The sequence below is a fragment of the Somniosus microcephalus genome, chromosome 4 (genome assembly GCF_052327205.1).
Source record: "Somniosus microcephalus isolate GS21.2 chromosome 4, FLI_Smic_1.0, whole genome shotgun sequence".
NCBI classification, from domain to species: domain Eukaryota; kingdom Metazoa; phylum Chordata; class Chondrichthyes; order Squaliformes; family Somniosidae; genus Somniosus; species Somniosus microcephalus.
In genome coordinates, this window is record NC_140990.1 from 307,418,581 (window position 1) to 307,440,119 (window position 21,539).

Here is a 21,539-nt window from a genome sequence, read left to right on the forward strand (position 1 = left end):
CATGTGGCAAGGAAAAGCAAGGGCCGCCTCAGTATCGCTCCGATCTAATCTTGATTGCATCCGTTAACTTGGGAAGTGTAAGGTAAGCTATTCGTTGACAATATGTTGATTAAGTATAAAGATGCGATGAGCCTTTTTACAAAACTTTTAATTGTAATTTTGGGTAGGTTTCTCTCCCTTTTTTTCACTCTGGCCTGATACTCCACAATTTCTCGTTACCGTATTTTCCATACAACATATTTTTACAATGTCTACCCTGCAAGTTGTTTTTTCTCAATATTTTACATTCTTCTAAACAGTAGCTGGGAAGCAGTTGATCTCACGTGGCCCAGATGGCAGTATCTTCCCACGCATTTTCTTCCATCCACTCCAAAAAAACTGTAATGACCTATCCATTTGTGTATGCGAAGTTTCCTCAATAGCAGAAAGTGCCAGTGTTTCGCTTAAGCAAATGGCTCGAACCAGACTTGAGAAATGAGCCAGTCTGCAAGATGCATTGTGCCACTGGGAACTGATTGTACCAGATTCTAACCTGCTCTACTGAACAGGCAGCAAGGACACCCGCCTAAAACCAGCGGGGTCCTTCTGTACGTAGTCATGTTGGTTCTGATTGACGGCGTGAGTGGGAGGCCAGCCGCAGTGGCTTTCCCGCCAGGTGAAGACAGCACGGAAGCGGATTGGGGTCAGAAGAGGTCCAAATGGATACGTTGTTTTGACTTTCCTTGTGCTCCTCTGGGCCCCACAAGGAAAGGATATGCCTCCCCTGCCGCAGACTCTCCCCTCCCTCCCCGCTTCCCTTACCAATTGCAAACCCCCCCCGTGAGAAAGCCCCGGCAGCAGATCTCGCCACCTACAGGAAACTTTCTAGTATCCGGCACTAACGGGACCGAGCTGTTGCTGTCCCATCAAAACTGCCGTAGAAACCAGCGCCAATGTTAAAACATACGGAGCTCAGAGAGCTCCGTGTGAAGCAACAAACCCTGTTGCTTAGCAACAGCTTCAAAACAGTCGGCTGCAGCTGCAAGCGTCTCTGTAGCTAAGCAACAGCTTCAGCTAGACCTTGCAGAGCCTGACTGGAGAAAAAAAGCAACGAAAAGAAAAAAAAAAAAAATTATCTGAACCGACGCCTGAATTTTGCCGGTGGATAGAGCTTTCCGGACATTTAACCTCTGGATAAATGAAAGTTTCCTGTACATGCTGTTGGTGGGTGGCCTCCAGGCTTCCCGCTGACTTTCTGTCCGGAATGGGTGGGAAGTTGGCTGGGCGGGATTTAAATGAGGCCCGGGAGTTCAAATACTCTGGGTCTGATTTCTGGAGCAGCGGGTGAGTTTCTAACTGACAACCGGCCAAAACTCGTCTGGAATTAAAATGGGGCCTACCAGGTTTAGTTGTTGTTTTACTATTATTATGAATTCTAATGATAACATAAGAACAACCCAGTAACGTGCAAAGTTGCTTTCCAAATTCTCATGTAAAACCATCCCCATTCAGTTAGAAAGCCCCATTATATGTTTTTGAGTAGTACAGAACTGTATTATCACAATATTTAAACAGCCTGTCATTTAAACAGCCTGACTCCTGAGAGCACTCAATAGGCTTTTTCACCCATGATTATACTGAAAAGAAACCCATCAGCAAATCTTTGTTGAATGTCAGTACCTTAACATAACTTTCCAGGCACTGACACAAGTGCGGCAGGATTTGTGGAACATCACTGCTGGTGCAGAATGATCAAATTGGAAAATAGTTGTTCTGTGTCAAGATGGATTGATTTTGACAGCGAGCTTATTCTGACTCACTTAGCAATATGTTTTAATTAAATACATGTGATTATTACAGTCTGTCAGTGTGGAATTTCTTTACTGTTAATCTGCCATTGATTGCGAGCAGCATAAGTTACAAACTGCTGATAAAAAATAAATTTACAATAGCTACTGCACTAGAAATAGCCACCTACTTAATGGCCCAGAAATTCGGGTCTCCACGGGTGAGTACGCACGGGGTACTCGCGCGTCTGCCCAATGAAAGTGCCGGTTTCGTGCATGCACGGGAAACCAGCACTTCCGTTCCCCTGAAAGAAGGGGTTGAGAGGTGGAACGCGTGCACCGGAGAGGCAGCTCGGGCACATCGAACTTACGTTTTTTTTGCAGGTTTTTCCAGGAGGGTAAGTCTCCAGCAGTTACACTTTTAAAAAGCAAGTGCAAGGCCTGCTTTTAACAAGGTAAGTAGTGAATTAATTAAAATTAAAACATTTTTTCCACAGGTTTATTATTTTTAAATACTTTAAAGAAAGGTAAGTTTATTTTTAGCCCCATTAGAAAATGTAATTAATTTTTTCAAAAATTTAAATTATTGTTTAAAATAGTTATTTCATGAAATTTATAGTTATTTTAAAAATGTGATGGTTTTTAAAAAATTTCTTTGAAGTTTTAGTGATGTTTTGGGGCTTATAGTATTTATAGGTTTGACAGCTTTTCCTGTCAAACTTATGAATGACGCATTCCCTGCTACCATTGGCTCTCCGTGGCCCACGTGATCCCAGGGGACGCATCGAACTAACTGTGCCCCTGGGATATGCAAGCACTGCGCGCCGGTAGTTGGAGGAGGCACAGGATCGGAACCCCACGTGGGCCCACAGCTCAACGGCCAGCGCGCTAGGTAAGTGCAGGTCGGGGGCTTGCACCCGCGGGAGGCCCCCGACCCGAATTTCTGGGCCAATGTTGTCACAGATTTAAATTATTTCAAGTGCACATCAAAGAGACATTGACATCAAGAATCTTTGGCTTGCATCTGAGCACAGCATGTGCTTGTTGGTTGATGACATGACCGTGAACTTGTGGCATTCTTTTCATCCTTGCTATTTTGTGAACAGTTTAAAAATATGTTTTTCATATTGGGAAGTGTCTGTACAAAGGTTGCACTGTTTAAAAAACGGAAATGGGTGCAAGGGTCTTGCCGATTTTCTGCCCGTGCGGTACCATATGTGAGTCTCTGACTGGGCCCTAGGTAGGCCTCAGCAGCCCATGCTGAAAATAGGCAAAAGCTTCCCTTTAATGTTGACATCAATTTAGTGAATTGATAGCACACGCACAGTTTTCTGTGATTTTTCTCAGGGAATGAACCTGTGTGGTGAGTTGATCTGCGATTGTGGCAGGCATATTCTGGTCTGACAGGATATCGGCATTTAAAGAGGGCCCATTGGCCTGGAAATTTCTTTAGGCCATTTTGGCAAGCTAACTACTGTAGTGTCAGTGGTTCACTGGGTTGCACACTCGCCTCTGAGTCAGAAGGTTGTGGGTTCATAGTCCCACTCCAGGGACTTCAGCACATAAATCTAGGCTGACACTCCAGTGGAATGCTGCACTGTCGGAGGCGCCGTCTTTTGAATGAAACGTTAAACCGAGGTCCTGTCTGCTCTCTTGGGGATGTAAAAGATCCTAAGGCACTATTTCGAAGAAGAGCAGGGGAGTTATCCCTGGTGTTGTGGCCAATATTTATCCCTCAATCAATATAACAAAAATAAGATTATCTGGTCATTATCACATTGCTGTTTGTGGGAGCTTGCTGTGTGCAAATTGGCTGCCGTGTTTCCCACATTACAACAGTGACTACACTCCAAAAGTACTTCATTGGCTATAAAGCGCTTTGAGACGTCTGGTGTTCGTGAAAGCCGTTGTATAAATGTAAGCTTTTTTTTTTAACCAGCGGCAGGAATAAAGCAACTGATAGAGGTCTTTAAGATAATGAAAGGGATTGTTGGATAGATGTGGAGAAAATGTTTCCACTTGTGTGGGAGACCAAAACCAGAGGTCATAACTATAAGATAGTCACTAGTGAATTCAGGAGGAGGTGGTATATCTCCAGCTAATTAGAAAAAAAGAAAAAAAACAAGGAATGACATCACAGGACAACAGGTAGGTGATTGGTGGGTGAGTATTAACTTTTTTTTTTCTCACTAAGCTAGGACAACTGTTTAAACTAGGAGTGGGAAATTCTAACAAATTTATTAAATTTAAAACTTAACTAATAAACTAATTAATATAACTATAAATAATCATTGAATAAAGATTTTAACTCATTAAATAAATAAAACAAGGTTAGACTAAGATATGGCAGAGCCAGGTTGTGTCTCTGGACTGCAGTATGTGGGAGTTTGTGGACAGCGAGACTGTCCCGAGCAAACACGTCTGCAGTAGATGTCTCCATCTCGAATCTCTAGCTCAGAGTCATTGACCTGGAGTGTGAGTTGGAGACACTCTGGCACATAAAGGAGAGGAAAGAGTATCTGGACAGTTTGCTCCAGACTTCGGTCACACCTCGTAGAGAGATGCAGGTTCAGAATGGGGTTGGTGTGATCGATAGTGTGCAGAGTAAGGGGAACACAGATAAGAAAGGGAATGAGGATCCACAGAAACTGATCCTATTCAACAAGCACAATGTACTTGCTACCTGTGAGGATAAGGATAAACTAAAGACTGTCAGACGGACAGCCAGAATGCAGACCATGGCACTTTGGAGCAGAAGACTGTCCTAAGGGGGGGGAGGAGGAGCAGAGGAAGCGTAATGTGGTAGTTGCAGGGGATTCTATAATTAGGGGGACAGATAGCATCATTTGTAAGCAAGATAGAGAGTCCCACATGTTATGTTGCCTACCTGGTGCCAGGGTAAGGGACATCTCAAACCGGCTTGAAAGGATATTGGAGAGGGAGGGGGAGGATCCAGTCGTTGTGGTCCATGTTGGGACCAACAACATAGGGAAGAGTGGGCAAGAAGTCCTGCTTGGAGAGTACCAGGAACTAGGAGCTAAATTAAAGAACAGGACCTCAAGGGTTATAATCCCTGGATTATTACCTGAGCCACGTGCAAATTGACATAGGGATAAGCTGATTAGGGAGGTGAACACGTGGCTGAAGGAGTGGTGTGGGAAAGAGGGGTTCCATTTCACGGGACACTGGCAGCAGTATTGGGACAGGAAGGAACTGTACTGTTGGGATGAGCTCTACCTGAACTAGTCTGGGACCAGGATCCTAGCGGAAAGGATAAATAGGGCGGTCACAAGGACTTTAAACTAGTGAATGGGGGGAGGGCTCGGGGGAATTGTAGTACAAAGAGAAGTTCAAAAACAAGCGAAAGGGAAGAGAGTAGAGTAGCAGTCAGAAAATGTGCTTTAGGCACTACATGTAAAGGAAAACTAAAAGATGTAAAGTGATTAAACCAGGAGAGAGAAATAAGAAACATGTGAGTAAAACATTACAGCTGAAGGACAGGCTAGGGGGTGTGGCCCAAATAAGTATTCTTTATACAAATACACGGAGTATAAGGAATAAATTGAATGAACTGCAGGCGCGAATTCAAATTGGAGGGTGTGACGTGGTAGCCATTACTGAGACATGGCTGCAAGACGGTCGGGACTGGGAACTAAATATACCAGGTTATAAGGTTTATAGGAAAGATAGGGAAAATGGCGGAGGGGGAAGAGCAGCCTTAGTGATTAAGGATGAAATCACTTCAATGATAAGAGAGGATATAAGGAGAGGTAAGCAGGCAGTGGATAATTTATCGGTAGAATTAAAAAATAGGAAAGGATTTAAGTCGGTAGTGGGAGTTGTGTATCGGCCCCCTGGTAGCAGCTGTGAAGTGCTAGATTGTATAAATGCAGAGATTAGACAAGCATGTAGTAAAGGCAGCGTGGTTTTAATGGGGGATTTTAACTTTCATATAGATTGGAATAAGCAGACTAGCACCTGTCAGAAAGGTAGCGAATTTCTTGAGTGTGATCGTGATAGTTTTTGACAACAATGGCCCTGAATTTGCGATCGGAGGCTTCCCGCGGGGAAATGCCTCCAATCCGCAAATAAAATCCGCGCCTACCTGGCGGTCCAGGAGGTATGGAGATTCGCGGTCCTGGGCCTTGCTGGGTACGCGCAGGAAGAGGACCACGTTTCTCCGGCGCAGGCAATTCGCAAGGGCCGGACCGATGAATGACAGAAGGGAGTCCCCATTCATGCTTATGGAGATTCCGTATGTACGGAAACTCCAGAAGTATGAATGGGAATACCCCAAAAAAATATCTCTACACTCCAAATAAATTTAAAAAAACATCACATATTTAAAATTAATTTAACATTTACCAGGCATAAGAATTTCACGGGCATTCACTGGGCAGAATAGCCCAACTCTGCCCACGGAGGCCCTTTTCCCAGGGATGCGGGTGATCTGTCAAGAAAAATCTTGACAGATCGCAAGTTCTGGGTTTTAGCGCATGCGCAGCGCATGCCTAAACCTGGAACTTGCGTGGCCCTTACAGGCGCGTGCCTCCTAGGCACCTATAAGGGCCACAAATTAGGGCCAATATGTCCTAGAGGCAACAAGGGGGCATGCGATATTAGATTTAGTAATGAGCCGGATTTAGTTAACAGCCTAACTGCATAAACATTTATCCAATAGCGATCATAACATGATCGAGTTCAACGTAGCATTTGAAAGGGAGAAACACGAAATGGCTAAGATTCTAGATTTAGGTAAGGCCAACTTCAATGGGATAAGCCAGAGACTGTCCACAGTAATAAAAACAGAAAATGCTAGAAATACTCAGCAGGTCAGGCAGTATCTGTGGAGAGAGAAACAGAGTCAACGTTTCAGGTCGATGACCCTTCTCCCAGTTTACTTTTTTACATTCATGAATTACTTTAATTTGAGCTTGAACATTCTCATCTGCACCTTCGGTCTCAATAATGTTATTGGCCTTAAAAAATCTCCCCCCACCCCCCCCCCCCCCCCCCCCCACTCAATGTAAGAACTGAATGGTTCGCGAGCTCGGTCATACATGCCGAGGCTTCCTATGAATCCCATAGGCATGACCATGATTGTCCCGATCCCGTCAAACAGTGACTCAGCATGCTACCTGTGTACCTTAAAGTTTTGAACACTGTGTCCTTCCATCCTTGTCGCCAAAAATGTAATATATGTGGGTAGAACAAATCACAGAATCACAGAATCTACAGTGCAGATAGAGGCCATTTCAGCCCATCGAGCCTGCACTGACACATATCCCACCCTATCCCCGTAACCCCACGTATTTAATCCCCTAACACTAAGGGTCAATTTATCATAGCCAAATCAACCTAACCTGCACATCTTTGGACTGTGGGAGGAAACCGGAGCACCCGGAGGGGAAACACAGAGACACGATGAATTGCTAGTCAAGGTGCTTGTTTACTAGGCCAGAGCGAACTGAGCATGCTCATATGAAACCATGTGACAAACCATGTGATAGGGCATTACAAGCACATTGCAGATGCCTTAACTATAATCCAAAGTTCTCTCGATTCAGGAACCGTTCCTTTATATTGGAAAATTGTGCATGTCATGCTGCTATTTTAGAGGGCGGGAGAGGGAAACCAGGGAATTATAGACCAGTTAGCCTAACATCTGTTGGTGAGCAATTGCTAGAGTCTATAATTAAGGATAGGGTGACTGGACATCTTGAAAATTTTCAGTTGATCGGAGAGAGCCAGCATGGATTTGTGAAAGGTAGGTCATGTCTGACAAACCTGATTGAATTTTTTGAGGAGGTGACTAAAGTAGTGGATAGGGGAATGTCTATGGATATTACTTATATGGACTTCCAGATGACTTTTGATAAAGTCTCACATAAGAGATTGTTAACTAAGGTATAAGCCCAAGAAATTGAGGGCAACTTATTGACCTAGTTAGGAAATTGGCTGTGCGGCAGGAGACAGGCAGTAGGGATAATGGGTAGATACTCAAATTGGCAGGATGTGACTAGTCGTGTCCCGCATGAATCTGTGTTAGGGACTCAACTATTCACAGTGGCCCAGAAATTCGGGTCGGGGGCTTCCCGGGGGTGCAAGCCTCCGACCTGCACTTACCTTGCGCGCCGGCCATTGAGCTGTGGGCCCCTGTGGAATTGCGATCCTGGGCCGCCTCCAACTGCCGGCGCGCAGTGCTTGCGTATCCCAGGGGCGCAGTTAGTTTGATGCGTCCCCTGGGATCACGTGGGCCATGGAGAGCCAATGGTAGCAGGGAATGCTTCATTCATAAGTTTGACAGGACCTGTCAAACCTATAAATACTATAAGCCCTAAAACACTAAATCTTCAAATAATTTTTTTTTAAAAATCACATTTTTTAAATAAATTATAAATTACATGAAATAACTATTTTAAACAATAATTTAAATTTTTGAAAAAAATAATTACATTTTCTAACGGGGCTAAAAATAAACTTACCTTTCTTTAAAGTATTTAAAAATAATAAACCTGTGGAAAAAATGTTTTAATTTTAATTAATTCACCACTTACCTTGTAAAAAGCAGGCCTTGCGACTGCTTTTTACATGTCTAACTTCTGGAGACTTACCCTCCTGGGAAAACCTGCAAAAAAAACGTAAGTTCGATGCGCACGCGCTGCCTCTCCTGCGCACGCGTGCGACTTCTGAACCCCTTCTTTCAGGGGAACGGAAGTGCCGGTTTCCCGCACATGCGCAGTGCATGCATGAAACCGGCACTTCCATTGGGCTTACGGGTGAGTACCCCGTGCGTACTCACCCGTGGAGACCCGAAGTTCTGGGCCATTATTTATTAATGACTTAGATGATGGCATAGAAAGTCATATATCCAAATTTGCAGATGACACAAAGATAGGCGGCATTGTAGGCAGTGTAGATGAAAGCATAAAATTACAACGGGATATCGACAGATTCAGTGAATGGGCAAAACTGGCAAATGGACTTCAATGTAGGCAAATATGAGGTCATCCACTTTGGACCTAAAAAGGATAGAACAGGGTACTTTCTAAATGGTAAAAAGCTAAAAACAGTGGAGGTCCAAAGAGACTTGAGGGCCCAGGTACATAGATCATTAAAATGTCATGAACAGGTACAGAAAATAATCAGAGAGGCTAATGGAATGCTGGCCTTTATATCTAGAGGACTAGAATACAAGGGGGTAGAAGTTATGCTGCAGCTATACAAAACCCTGGTTAGACCACACCTGGAGCACTGTGAGCAGTTCTGGGCATCACACCTTAGGAAGGATATATTGGCCTTGGAGGGAGTGCAGAGTAGGTTTACCAGAATGATACCTGGACTTCAAGGGTTAAGTTACAAGGAGAGATTACACAAATTAGGGTTGTATTCCCTGAATTTAGAAGGTTAAGGAGTGATCTGATCGAAGTTTTCAAGCTATTAAGGGGAACAGATAGGGTAGATAGAGAGAAACTATTTCCGCTGGTTGGGGATTCTAGGACTAGGGGACATAGTCTTTAAAATTAGAACCAGACCTTTCAGGAGTGAAATTAGGAAACACTTCTACACACAAAGGGTAGTAGAAGTTTGAAACTCTCTTCTGCAAATGGCAATTGATGCTAGATCAATTGTTAATTTTAAATCTAAGATTGATAGCTTTTTGTTAACCAAAGGTATTAAGGTACCCAAAGGCGGGTACGTAGAGTTAGGTCACAAATCTGCCATGATCTCATTGAATGGCAGCACAGGCTCGAGGGGCTCAATGGCCTACTCCTGTTCCTATGTTTACCTAACAGTGGTAAGGATTTGGAATGCGGTACCACAAGGATTAGTTGAGGCAAATAGCACAGATGTCATTTAAGGGAAAGCTAGATAAGCACATGAGGGAGAAAGGAATAGAAGGGTATACTGATGGGGTTAGATGAAGAGGGGTGGAAGGAAGCTCGTGTGGAGCATAAACGCCGGCATGGACCTGTTGGGCCGAATGGCCTGTTTCTGTGCTGTAGATTCGATATAACTCAATGTAAGTGGTTGGTTGCTGAGTGTTGGTGGTAACCTCTTAGGATTGAAGTGACCTTCTGCCTCTTTATGCTGTATCGTGAGATGGCCCTGCAACTACTTTTGCCACATTTGATGGGCAGTGGCTGCTGCACATTTCCAACCACATCTTCTGTCATGTGAGGGGGACTGGTGTGTGCACAGTGATAGGCCACGTAACTGTGACAGTAATTAATTGGATGTGAAGTGATTTGGGCCATCCTTAGCACATGATAAGATGGTCTATAAATGCAATTTCCTCCTTCCCATGATGTCCAGCATAGTGGCCGCGGTGTCCAACACTACGTCCTCTGATTGTGGCTTGGTCACTCCTGTTATGCTGCTTGGACCTCCAAGCAGGGAGGTAGTGCTGGGATGTTGGAAGTTTGAAGAGCACATCGAATAATGACAGCCAAATGCTCATCCAGGCTTGTGTGTGAGTAAATAGACGTGCAATATGCAGACTAGTTGTGCAGTAGCTTGGTTTGTGGGTCAACTTTCCAAATGGTCATGTGTCAACCATTCCAGTTTGAAGCAGCAGTAAAAGAGTGTCCTATTGTAGTCTGGACATGCATGTGGAGGTTGGGAAGAGCTTTCTCTTTGTGAGGGCTGAGCATGCAGCCACAGTCAGGGTATAACAGGATGACGGGATTTAATAGTCACCTGCATACTTTTTTTCTATCTTCCTGATATAGTACAGCGGGGACTAGCCTTACCGTGGCAAACTGAGGCTGTTAAACTTTTTCCTTTATCTGCTTCTGTATGTTTGAGGGTACACTGACACTGCTAGCTACCTTTTTTTGAGGAGGGTGCCACAGAGAGCCACCCTCCTTTGCTGCCCTTCTATAAGGGATCTCCAAGTATGCCTTTCAGAGATTGCAGCCATGCACTATTTTCTGCCCATTGCTGATGGGGAGCTCCAGCGTGCAAGGCCCGAACCAGCTCAGGAGCTTGCTATGAATAGCTAGTGAGACTAACCTCAGGAAATCCTGTGAAATTGGCCAGGCATAATTTTTGGCAGACATTACACTCCCTGCCCTAAGACTCTGCCACTTTACCGCAGGCACTGGAGAATGGGCCTTGGTGTTAACAAAAGGATCACCAATGGATCTGGAAGCTTAGCCTGACTGCACAGGCCAGCAATGCGTTTCTTGTTCACTGGCTTATCTGGATTATTTCCAGTTATTCAAGAAAGTATGGCAGTCAGAAAATAAAGTTGTGAAGCCTAACTTTCAAACATGCACACTTGCAGAGTTGTTTATCTGTTGCTCTAGGGGAGAAGGCGCCAATCCCAATACAAACTGTTTCTTGAAGTGACAATATAAGGAGGACAGAAAATAGGGCGATAAGTGAAAAGAAGGCAGAAGATGGTGGGTTGCTGAAAACCAGGAGGCTTTCAAAGCCTTAAAGGGGTACTGCCAGTGTCTCGGGAAGGGGGAGGAGCTAGAATAGCCACATCTCGCTTTCTTTGGGATATTTTTCCATTGCAGCAATATTTTTCAATGTGAATTGTGTCAGCTCACCATCAGCATTTGGCAAACAGGAAAAACGATTCTTCAAATGAAGACAGTGGACCTTTGATGCAGGAGGAAATATTGAAAATCAATACAATACAATACAATACAATACAAATCGCTTTATTGGCATGATAAGGTACATCTTATGTTGCTAAAGCATCAAAATACATTTATGGTTTAACACATAAACGCGGTTCCATTCATACAGTGTATAAACAGGTATATCCCTGAGTTTATAAATATATTTTCGCCTTGTTTATATATACTCTTGTCTTAGTTTACTGGTTGTCCCTCTGTTCATGGCAAGCTGTAACATAGTGTGCCGCCAGTGTTACACAGCTTCTCTCCTCCCCCAGTAGGAATGGGAGTTTTTGGTTGTCAGTCAGATTTCTGAATTCAGGGCATATTTGTGAGAATTTTTGATAGAAATTCTCTCTGATGCCCTGATATTTTCCACAGGCTGTGAGGAAGTGCATCTCTGTCTCAACCACTCCCTGACTGCAGTGAGAGCATATCCTGTCTTCTCTTGGCAGCCTGGTCTGCCTGTGTCTGCCTTTTTCGATCGCTAGGCTATGTTCGCTAAGTCTGTACCTTGTCAAGGTTCTTCTCAGTTTGTTATCCTTTACCATGGTCAGGTAATCAGCTATGTTGTATTGTCTGTTTAGGGCCAAGTAGCAATTGAGTTTGCTTTGGGTTTTTGTTGTTTCTGCCCAATATGACAGATATTTTTCCTTTTGCTTAGCGACGATTGTGTTGGGTCGAATTCTTTGTGTTACCCTGTCACTGTCCTGGGACTGGTTATTGTTAGTATTGTTATTAGTTACTTTATTGAGTCCCAGGACTAGTTGACTGAGGGTATTCTTCTTTATGGTCAGCTCTTGGCATTTCAGGGCGTCGTAGTGATAGCATTGGGGGTTGCTCATTTGTAGGTGATTCCAAAATTTGGTGGCTCTTTTTTGGATAGTGATTATTAATGGGTATTGGCCTAGTTCCGCCCTGCATGCGTTGTTTACTGTTTTCCTTTGAGTCCGGAGGATACTTTTACAGAATTCCGCATGTAGGATCTCAATTGGGTGTTTGTCCCATTTTGCAAAATCTTGTTGTGTTAGTGGTCCCCAGACCTCACTGCCATAGAGTGCAATTGGTTCAATTACTGATTTGAAAATTTTGAGCCAAATGCTAATTGGGATTTCTATTTGGATTGATTTTTTGATGGCATAGAAAGCCCTTCTTGCTTTCTCTTTCAGTTCATTCACAGCCAGTTTGAAGTTTCCCGTAGAACTGATTTTTAAGCCCAAGTATGTGTAGTGAGTGGTTTGTTCAATTTTGGTTGTTCCTACTGTGAAATTTATTGTGGGTCCATGTTGTTTGGATCTTTGCTGGAACACAAGGACTTTGGTTTTTTGGGGATTTATTGTCAGGGCCCAAGTCTGGCAGTACGACTCCAGCAGGTCCAGGTTCTGCTGTAGACCCTCCTTAGTTGGTGACAGCAGAACCAGGTCGTCGGCATAGAGGAGGAATTTAACCTTGGATTCATATAGGGTGAGGCCGGGTGCTGTAGATTGTTCAAGTAGTTTTGCCAATCCATTAATGTAAATATTAAAGAGTGTCGGTGAGATTGGCGAGCCCTGCGTCACCCCCCGCCCCTGTGGGAAGTATTTTGTTTGTTTGTCTCCAATTTTAACTGCACATTTATTGTTTGTATACATTGATTTAATTACATCATATGTTTTACCTCCTACCCCGCTTTCGATAAGTTTCAGGAATAAACCGTCATGCCAGATGGAGTCGAAAGCCTTCTGGAAATCTACAAAGCATGCGTAGATTTTGCTTTTGTTATGGTGAACGTGTTTGTCAATTAGGGTCTGTAGGGTGAAGATATGATCGGATGTTCTATAGTTTGGCAGGAATCCAATTTGGCTTTTACTCAAGACATTGTGCTCTTCAAGGAAGTTTATAAGTCTTTTGTTTATGATGCTACAGAATACCTTCCCCAGGTTACTGTTTACACAGATGCCTCGATAGTTGTTTGGGTCGATTTTGTCCCCACTTTTGTATATGGGTGTTATGAGTCCTTTGTTCCAGATGTCAGGGAAATAACCGACACTCAGAACCAAGTTGAAGAGTTTTAGGATAGCCAGTTTCAGTTTGTCGTCTGCGTGTTTAATCATCTCGTTTAGTATGCCGTCTGTCCCGCAAGCTTTTCCTGGTCGCAGGTCCTTGAGTTTTTCAAGAAGTTCTTTTTCTGTTATTATGGCGTCTAGCGGGTTTTGGTTATCTTTTATGGCCATTTCAAGCTTTTCAAGTTTTTTGCGTATTTGGTGTTGCTCTGGTCCTAGTGTCTTTTTCTGGTATAATTTTTCAAAGTGGTTTACCCATGTGTCCCCATTTTGAATGGACAAATCGTCGTGTTGTTTTTTGTGTAGTGTTTTCAAGTTGTCCCAGAAACAATTCGACTCAATGGATTCCTCCATGGAGCTGAGTGTATTCTTAATAAATTGCTCTTTTTTGGTCCTGAGTGTGTTTCTGTATTGTGTTAGCGTCTGACAATAAGTAAGGCGTAATTCCTCGTTTTCTGGATGTCTGTGTTTTTGGTTTGATAGTTTTCTAAGTTTTTTCCTCATGTTATGGCAATCATGGTCAAACCATTTTTCATAGTTTTTTGTTTTGGGTTTGTTCTTGCGAGCTTTCAAGTTTGCATTTGTTGCCAAATTATCAAAAATATTGTTTAGTTTACTAACTGCCCGGTTTACGCCTTCTTTATTGTGAGTGTATATGTTATCCAGAAAGGTGTCTAAGAGAGCTTGAGTTGATGCATTGCTAATTGTTTTCTGGTATTTTTCCGTGTCGTTTTTGGCCCATCTGTACGATTTTTTGGTGTTGTACAGTTTACTGGGTTGTGTTTCTATGTTGTTTGTTTCTGTCTTTTTGAGAAACATAGTAATTTGACTGTGATCTGACAGTGTTGTTTGTGGTTTGACTGTGAATGCTCTGAAAGAGGATGGGTCCAAGTCTGTAATCATATAGTCTACTGTGCTGCAGCCAAGAGGTGAGCAGTAGGTCGATCTTCCTAGGAGGTCTCCTATGAACCTACCATTGACAATGTACAGACCCAGGTTTCGACAGAGCTGTAGTAGCTGTTTACCGTTGGTATTTGACTGCTTGTCGCAGTTATGCCTGTATGGAAGGGAAGGGATGTCAAAGTGGTTATTCCCGAATACGTAATTGTTTCCCTGATTATTGGTGAAGTCTGGTTCTTCGCCCGTTCTTGAATTGAGGTCCCCACAGATCAACACGTTCCCCTGGGCCTGGTATTGGATAATTTCCCCCTCCATGTTGGAGAAGGTGTCCTCTTTGTAGTACGGGGAATCGATTGGAGGGATATAAAGTGCGCAAATGTAAACATCTTGGGTGTTTGAGATAATCTCCCTCTCAAGTTTGAGCCACATATGGTTTTCGCCCTTTTTTATAAATTTGATGTAATTCTTAAGTTCTGTTTTAAACCAGATCAGTATGCCTCCGGAGTCTCTGCCTTGGGTTACACTTGGTAATTTATTGGAGGGGACCACTAGCTCAGTGTACCCTTGGGGACAGCCGGTGTGTCCTTTTCCTTTATACCAAGTTTCCTGTAAAATGATAATATCTAGATCTTTAGTTTCCTCTATGAACTCTGGGGTCCTACTCTTCACTTCTCGCACTGAAGAGCGTAGACCTTGGATATTCCAGGTCGAAATATATAAGGATTTCATGTTAAGTTTTATCTTTTTCTATGATAGGTTAAAGAGTGGTACGTGTTTGTCGTGTCTAAGTGTGGGGAAAAAAAAGATCACCCCAGTTGTCTACAAAAGTTAATACAATTTGGTTACAGTTCTTTCTATTAATTAGTCCTTGATCCATAAGGCGGAAGTAGATGCTGCTGCACATCTGCTTATTGTCTCTTAATGGATTGTTTCTGTCTGAGGTATTGCGTACGTCCTGTGCATCTCTCCCTCTGTCTGGCTGGTAGTGGTCCTATTCCCCTGTGGGACAGGAGTGGTGCAGGTCTGATAATGTTGTTTTGCATGGGGATCCTCTCCGGTCTCGGTTGGTGTGGTGGTGGTCTTTGTACACTACAACTTAAATCAGCAAGACTGGTGAGCGCTGTAATGCAATATGCAGTTTAAACGCTGTTGAAAATCTGCTCATAAAATCTTAAAAGAAAAGACCCTCAGCTGGTCCATGTTTGATGGTGTCAAATCTCTCTCACCTGCTACCAGCAAAACGACGCATGCAATCGGCAGTTTACTTTGATACTTTAGCGTCGCTGTTCGAGAGCACGACCGACTCTCCCCAACTGTGTCGCCAGCCCCATGACCCGAGAGTCAGGGTTAGATAGTGTTGCTGCAAGGACTTGCTTATCTATACAAGGTAAAGACCATTGCAGTGGCGAGGAGATTGCATTTCGGATCCAAATTACAATGGTATCATTTGTAGTACATCGGCAGGAAAACCTGAATGAATATACAGACCAAGACTTGAGATTAAGCTCCTGGTCCAAATTCACATTTGGAAATCTCTTGATTGTCTCTTTGCCTTAAATGCCAGAAGGTTTAATTTAGTGCTGTAATGTTGTACAAATTGTTAAAAATAATTGGACTTTTGATTTGCAATGCTTTTTCCCCTCAATGTTTGGCATAGTTTTTTTGCTTTTTTTTTTTACAAATGCGCATGACGAGGAAAATTGAGCTGAAATTCCTCATTGCATCACACCCAAGTGACTTCATCAGTTTGGAGGCGGATAAAGAATCGGCCAAAAGAGAGGAAGCAGGAGGCACCAGTTAAGGGAATGATGGCAGGGTGGAGGCAAGTACTGAGTACAGTACCTCAGTGATTGATGTAAATTAGAAATAGTAGAGACCTCCGCATCAACAACCTGGATTCAGAAACACAATGCAAGTTCGTTTCAAACAGATGAGACTGCCTAATAAGAAAATCTAGGCTAGCCTCTCTTTGAGAGCTGTACAAGAACCTACGCTTTTCAGTAAACCAGATATAAGTGGTTGCCGGGAAGGAAAGAGGTGGCACAATAGGTTAGCACTTATGAGGTCTGGGCTCATATTCAGTTCAGGCTGATGGGAATCCATGCTGCTGGATTAATGGTCCTAAATTAAATGTGTTTCACCAATTTTATTTTATTTTATTTATTCTCGGGAATAGGTGACACAGGGTAGACTACAATTATTGCCTAAACCAAGAAGCTGGTGATGGGCCTTCTCTTTGAACTCCTGCATTGCACCCTTTAGATCTGCAGTGTGCTGATGGTGAAGGGGTGGATATTGAGTCCAGTGGCACAGGAGTAAACTGCTGTATCCTGGATGGTGTTAAGCTGCTTGAGTGTTGCTGCATCACTCATCCATAGAATCATAGGAAATTATGGCACAGAAGGAGGCCATTTGGCCCATTCTGTCTGTACCGGCCAAAAAAGAGCTATCCAGCCTAATTGCACTTTCCAGCTCTTTGTCTGTAGCCTTCAAGTACATATCCAAGTACTTTTTAAATGTGATGAGGGTTTCTGCCTCTACCACCCTTTCAGGCAGTGAGTTCCAGGCTCCCACCACCCTCTGATTGAAAAAATTCTCCTCAACTTCCCTCTAATCCTTCTACCAATTACTTTAAATCTATGCCCCCTGGTTATTGACCTCTCTGCTAAGGGAAGTAGGTCCTTCCTATTCACTCTAACAAGGCTCCTCATAATTTTATACACCTCAATAAGGTCTCCCCTCAGCCTCTTGTGTTCCAAAGAAAACAACCCCAGCCTATCCAATCTTTACTCATAGCTAAAATTCTCCAGTCCTGGCACCATCCTCGTAAATCTCCTCTTTACCCTCTCAAGTGGAGTCACATCTTTGCTGTAATGTGGTGACCAAAACTGTACGCAGTACTCTAGCTTTGGCCTAACTAGTGTTTTATACAGTTCAAGCATAACCTCCCTGCTCTTGTATTCTGTGCCTCGGCTAATAAAGGAAAGTATCCCATATGCCGCCTTAACCACCTTATCTAGCTGTCCTGCTACCTTCAAGGATCTGTGGACATGCACTCCAAGGTCATCTCTGTTCCTCTACACTTCTCAGTATCCTACCATTTATTGTGTATTCCCTTGCCTTGTTAGTTCTCCCCAACTGCATTGGCCCAGAAATTAGGGTCGAGGGCTTGCCGCGGGTGCAAGCCCCCGATGTGCACTTACCTAGCGCGCCGGCCGTTGTGCTTTCGGCGCGCGTGGCATTCCGTTCTCTTGAGGAGCACTCCCGGGCAGCGTCTGACGTCACGCCACCCAGGAGTGCAGCCAGCGCGAAGCGTCCAGCGTGGAGTGTAAGTGAGACACGCCCTGTGAGGTAGCATTAGCATAGGACACGCCCCCAATCTTTCTGACAGGCTCCAAAGCCTTTGGTACATGCAAAAGCAGCATGGTAAGTAGGTTCTTTGTATTTTTATGAATCTTTTGGTAACTTTTATAAACTTTTTAATACTTTTACAGGAATTGGAAGAATCTTAAATAGTTTTAAAGAGATTTGAAGCAATTTAAAGAGTTTTAAAAGCCCTGAAAGCATTTTTTTCATTCATTTTATTTAATTAGCAAAGTGAAATGGCTGGAATGAGCACAATTAACGTCATTAAAAGAACTCAGAATTTCACTGACGATGACCTCGGCAATCTCCTCAATGAGGTGGAGGCGAAGCGCCTGCGCATCATTGGGAATGTGCAGTGCGTTGAGTCTGCGGCCGCAGAGGGCATTGGGGAAGGGGTTGCTGATGCAGTGGGAGCAGTAAGTGAGGTGGTGGAGGAGCAGGAGCAACTTGTGCTATGTCAGCTAGTGCAAGAGGAGTGTATGGACCCTGCGTTGCTGCACAGTATCTCACCAGCTCCTGGCCCCTCTGGCTCTGTGCGAGTCACTGATGACTGTAGCCCCACAGACAGACACCAGCTTGATACTGCAGCGCAGGTGGGAGGAGCAGAAAGACATTTACTAGAACAGCACTTACAAGCTGAGGTGCAACAGATTGAAGGTTTCAGTCAATTGATGAGTTCTCTTACTGAGAAGGATGTTGACTCTAGAGCCTCTATCAAGCAGGGAATCGATGATAATCTTGGCATTACACTTAATCAGATAGCATTGCAGTTGGTGGCGCTTAATGAGAATATCATTGCACTATTTAATTCGCATGAACCACTTTCTGCTGCCATTACTTTGACTCCTGCAGAAGCGCCCTTACCTGCTCACAGTGCAGAAACAGTGCGGGCCCAGGAGCCAGCTGTTCCGCCAGTCATGATGCAAGCAAACATTGTCTTGCAGCAGCAGCAGCAACCCTGTCATGAGGCAATTGCTGAAGGGCAAGAGACGGCACACAAGGGCCTTTCAAGTGGCAGCAGAGGGCTCCGGTCACGGGGAGGGGAAAGCGCAGGAGACGTTAGGGTGTCACCTTTTGCGCAATGCACCTCCTTGGACCCTCAGTCACAGATGCGAGGGGGCAAATCATTCAATTGTTTAATTTTTCATTTAATTTACATGTTAAATGTTGTCTTTGCTTTTTTCATTGAAATGTATATTTGTGACTGAAAGTATATGTAACCTTTTCGTTTAAAAAGTACAGCCTCTAGTCACTTTGAAAAAAATTTCAACTTTTATTTTAGCAAAAATATTTTCACAACTGTTTGAAAATTAGAAAATAGCTAGTTTCCATCTTGAATGTCTTTATTGCACTAAGAAACCAAAAAAAGTTACTTTAACCTGTTTACAAAGTTTTTTCCAAACTATTTATGTTTGCGAATGTTTGAAAAGTTGAAAATAGCTAGTTAACATTTAAAAGTTATAAACTATCTACATCAAAACTGAACCTGAAAACTCTTTGATGCTGCAATAAAAATTCACTGTTTCACTTTAAACTGTGTCTGCTCCTTTTTTGCCTTGCGGGGGGAGGGGTAGGTACAAGGTGACACTACCTCGTGAAGGAGTTGGCTACTAGCAGTTCCCAAGTAGCTTTCCTTTCGGCAGCACTTGCCTCCTCCCCATGAGGCCTGGCCACAGGCACATTGGCATTGCATTCATCCTCCATTTCAGCAGGGAGCTCTTCTGCAGTGTTAAGGGTCAGCCCTTCCTGCAGGGCAAAGTTATGCAAAGCACAACAGGCCATCACAATCCTTGCCACTTTCTGGTGAGAATACTGCAAGGTCCCCCCTGACCTATCCAGGCACCGGAAGCGCGATTTCAGAACTCCGATTGTCCTCTCCACCACTTGACGTGTGGACACGTGTGCCTGGTTCTATCTCTCCTGAGCCTCATTATTGGTCCATCGACGGCCCCAATCACTTTGGGGAATCCAGCAATGCAATGAAATGCAAGGGCCATCTCCTTTTGATGTTGAGTGGACAAGTCATACTTAATGAACTCTGAAAGCCTACGGAAAATGGCATCTGTGACCTGGTGAATGCAGACCCTCGCAGCATTCTTGGAGATGTTGCTTATGTCACCGGTGCCTGCTTGAAATGACCCACTTGCAAAGAAGTTCAATGCTGTGGTTACCTTCATGTTCACTGACAAGGCAGTGCGGGTCTTCGAGCTTGGTTGAAGGTCCTCCTTCAACATGTCACATAGTCGGCCGGTTGCCCCTTTACTGAAGCGCAGCCTCCTCACACACAACTCCTCCGACAGCATCTCAAATGATCGCCTCTCCCTGTACACTCTCTGGGGTGGGTAGTAGTTCCTTCTGATCAGGAGACGGTTATGGTTCCTCACTCTTCTATGTTGTTCCCTGGTGTTTCGAATTCTTTGAAGCAAAATCACACAGAGCATCAGGGCAACATTTCTAGAGGGCATGTTTCTCGCTCACAGGCCTCCTCTTTACACAGACGTCCTTGTAAGGAAAAAATGGAAAGAGTTGTTAAAGTAATTTTAATAAAGTGAGTGGCTAGAAAATCACCTCGGGCTATGGCAGGAAACCTGCGTTATCGGCTTGGGAACACGTCAGACTCGCCTGATGAATATCACAGCCCGAGATGATTTTCCAATAACTAACATTTTCTGAAAGTCATAATTACATACATACATTCATACACATACTGAAAGGAATATATACATACATCCATACACATACTTAAAGGAATATATACAGACATACATAAATACATACTTACTTAAAAGAATATATATTACTGATGAAAATTTTCTTAATTTTGTAAATGTTAAATTATTCATTTTTAAACAGTCATTTTCACATTTAATAAGAAAATCAAATTCAATTAGGCCTTGCACACAGCAACAGTTGCTCCTTATACCTACATTACTCAAAACCCGTTTAAAAAAAAAAAAAAAAAAAAAATTAAAGTTGGAAACTTACCTCAGACTTTCTTAAAATAACTTTGCTCCCTTTCACAACCAAAAATGTGCCGTTCAGAAGCCCCACTGCTGAAGGAGTTCTTCCTCCTGAGCGTTATGGAGCTTCTGGGGGGCTTTACTCCTGCTTTTCAAATGTGTAAATGCTGGGGACTTATCCTCACTGCACCAATTCAGAAAAACGCCGAAGTTCAATGTGCACGCGCTGCCTCATACGGCGCATGCGCTCTACCTCTGAACCCCTGCTTTCAGGGGAACGGAAGTGCCGGTTTCCCGCGCATGCGCTGTGCATGCAGAAAACCAGCACTTCCATCGGGCCCACGCGTGAGTACTCCGTGCGTACTTACCCGTGGAGACCCGAATTTCTGGGCCATTACCTCACACTTCTCCGGATTGAATTACATTTGCCACTTTTCTGCCCACCTGACCAGTCCATTGATATCTTTGAGCAGTTTACAGCTTTCTTCCTTACTATCAACCACACGGTCAATTTTTGTATCATCTGAAAATTTCTTGATCATGCCCCCTACATTGAAGTCTAAATCATTTATATAAACCACAAAAAGCAAGGGACCTGGTACTGAGCACTGCGGAACCCCACTGGAAACAGCCTTCCAGTCACAAAAACACTCATCAACCATTGCCCTTTGCTTCCTGCCACTGAGCAAATTTTGGATCCAACTGGTGACTTTCCCTTGGACCCCATGAGCTTTTACATTTCTGACCAGTCTGCCATGTGGGACTGTTGGGGTAAAAGAGAAGTCTTCCCTCCTCTCAAGCGGACCCCCTGAGATAAGGGGTCGACACTTGCCCTATAGCAACCACGAATTCACCAGACGACCACCTTGGATA

The 21,539-nt window shown here is 43.8% G+C and overlaps 1 protein-coding gene across 2 annotated transcripts in view; it reads left to right on the forward strand.

The window, feature by feature from the left end:
• The window catches only part of lypd6 (LY6/PLAUR domain containing 6), a 340,290-nt gene that overhangs the window by 37,753 nt on the left and 280,998 nt on the right, over positions 1-21,539 (forward strand). The gene's annotated exons all lie outside the window — the stretch shown is intronic.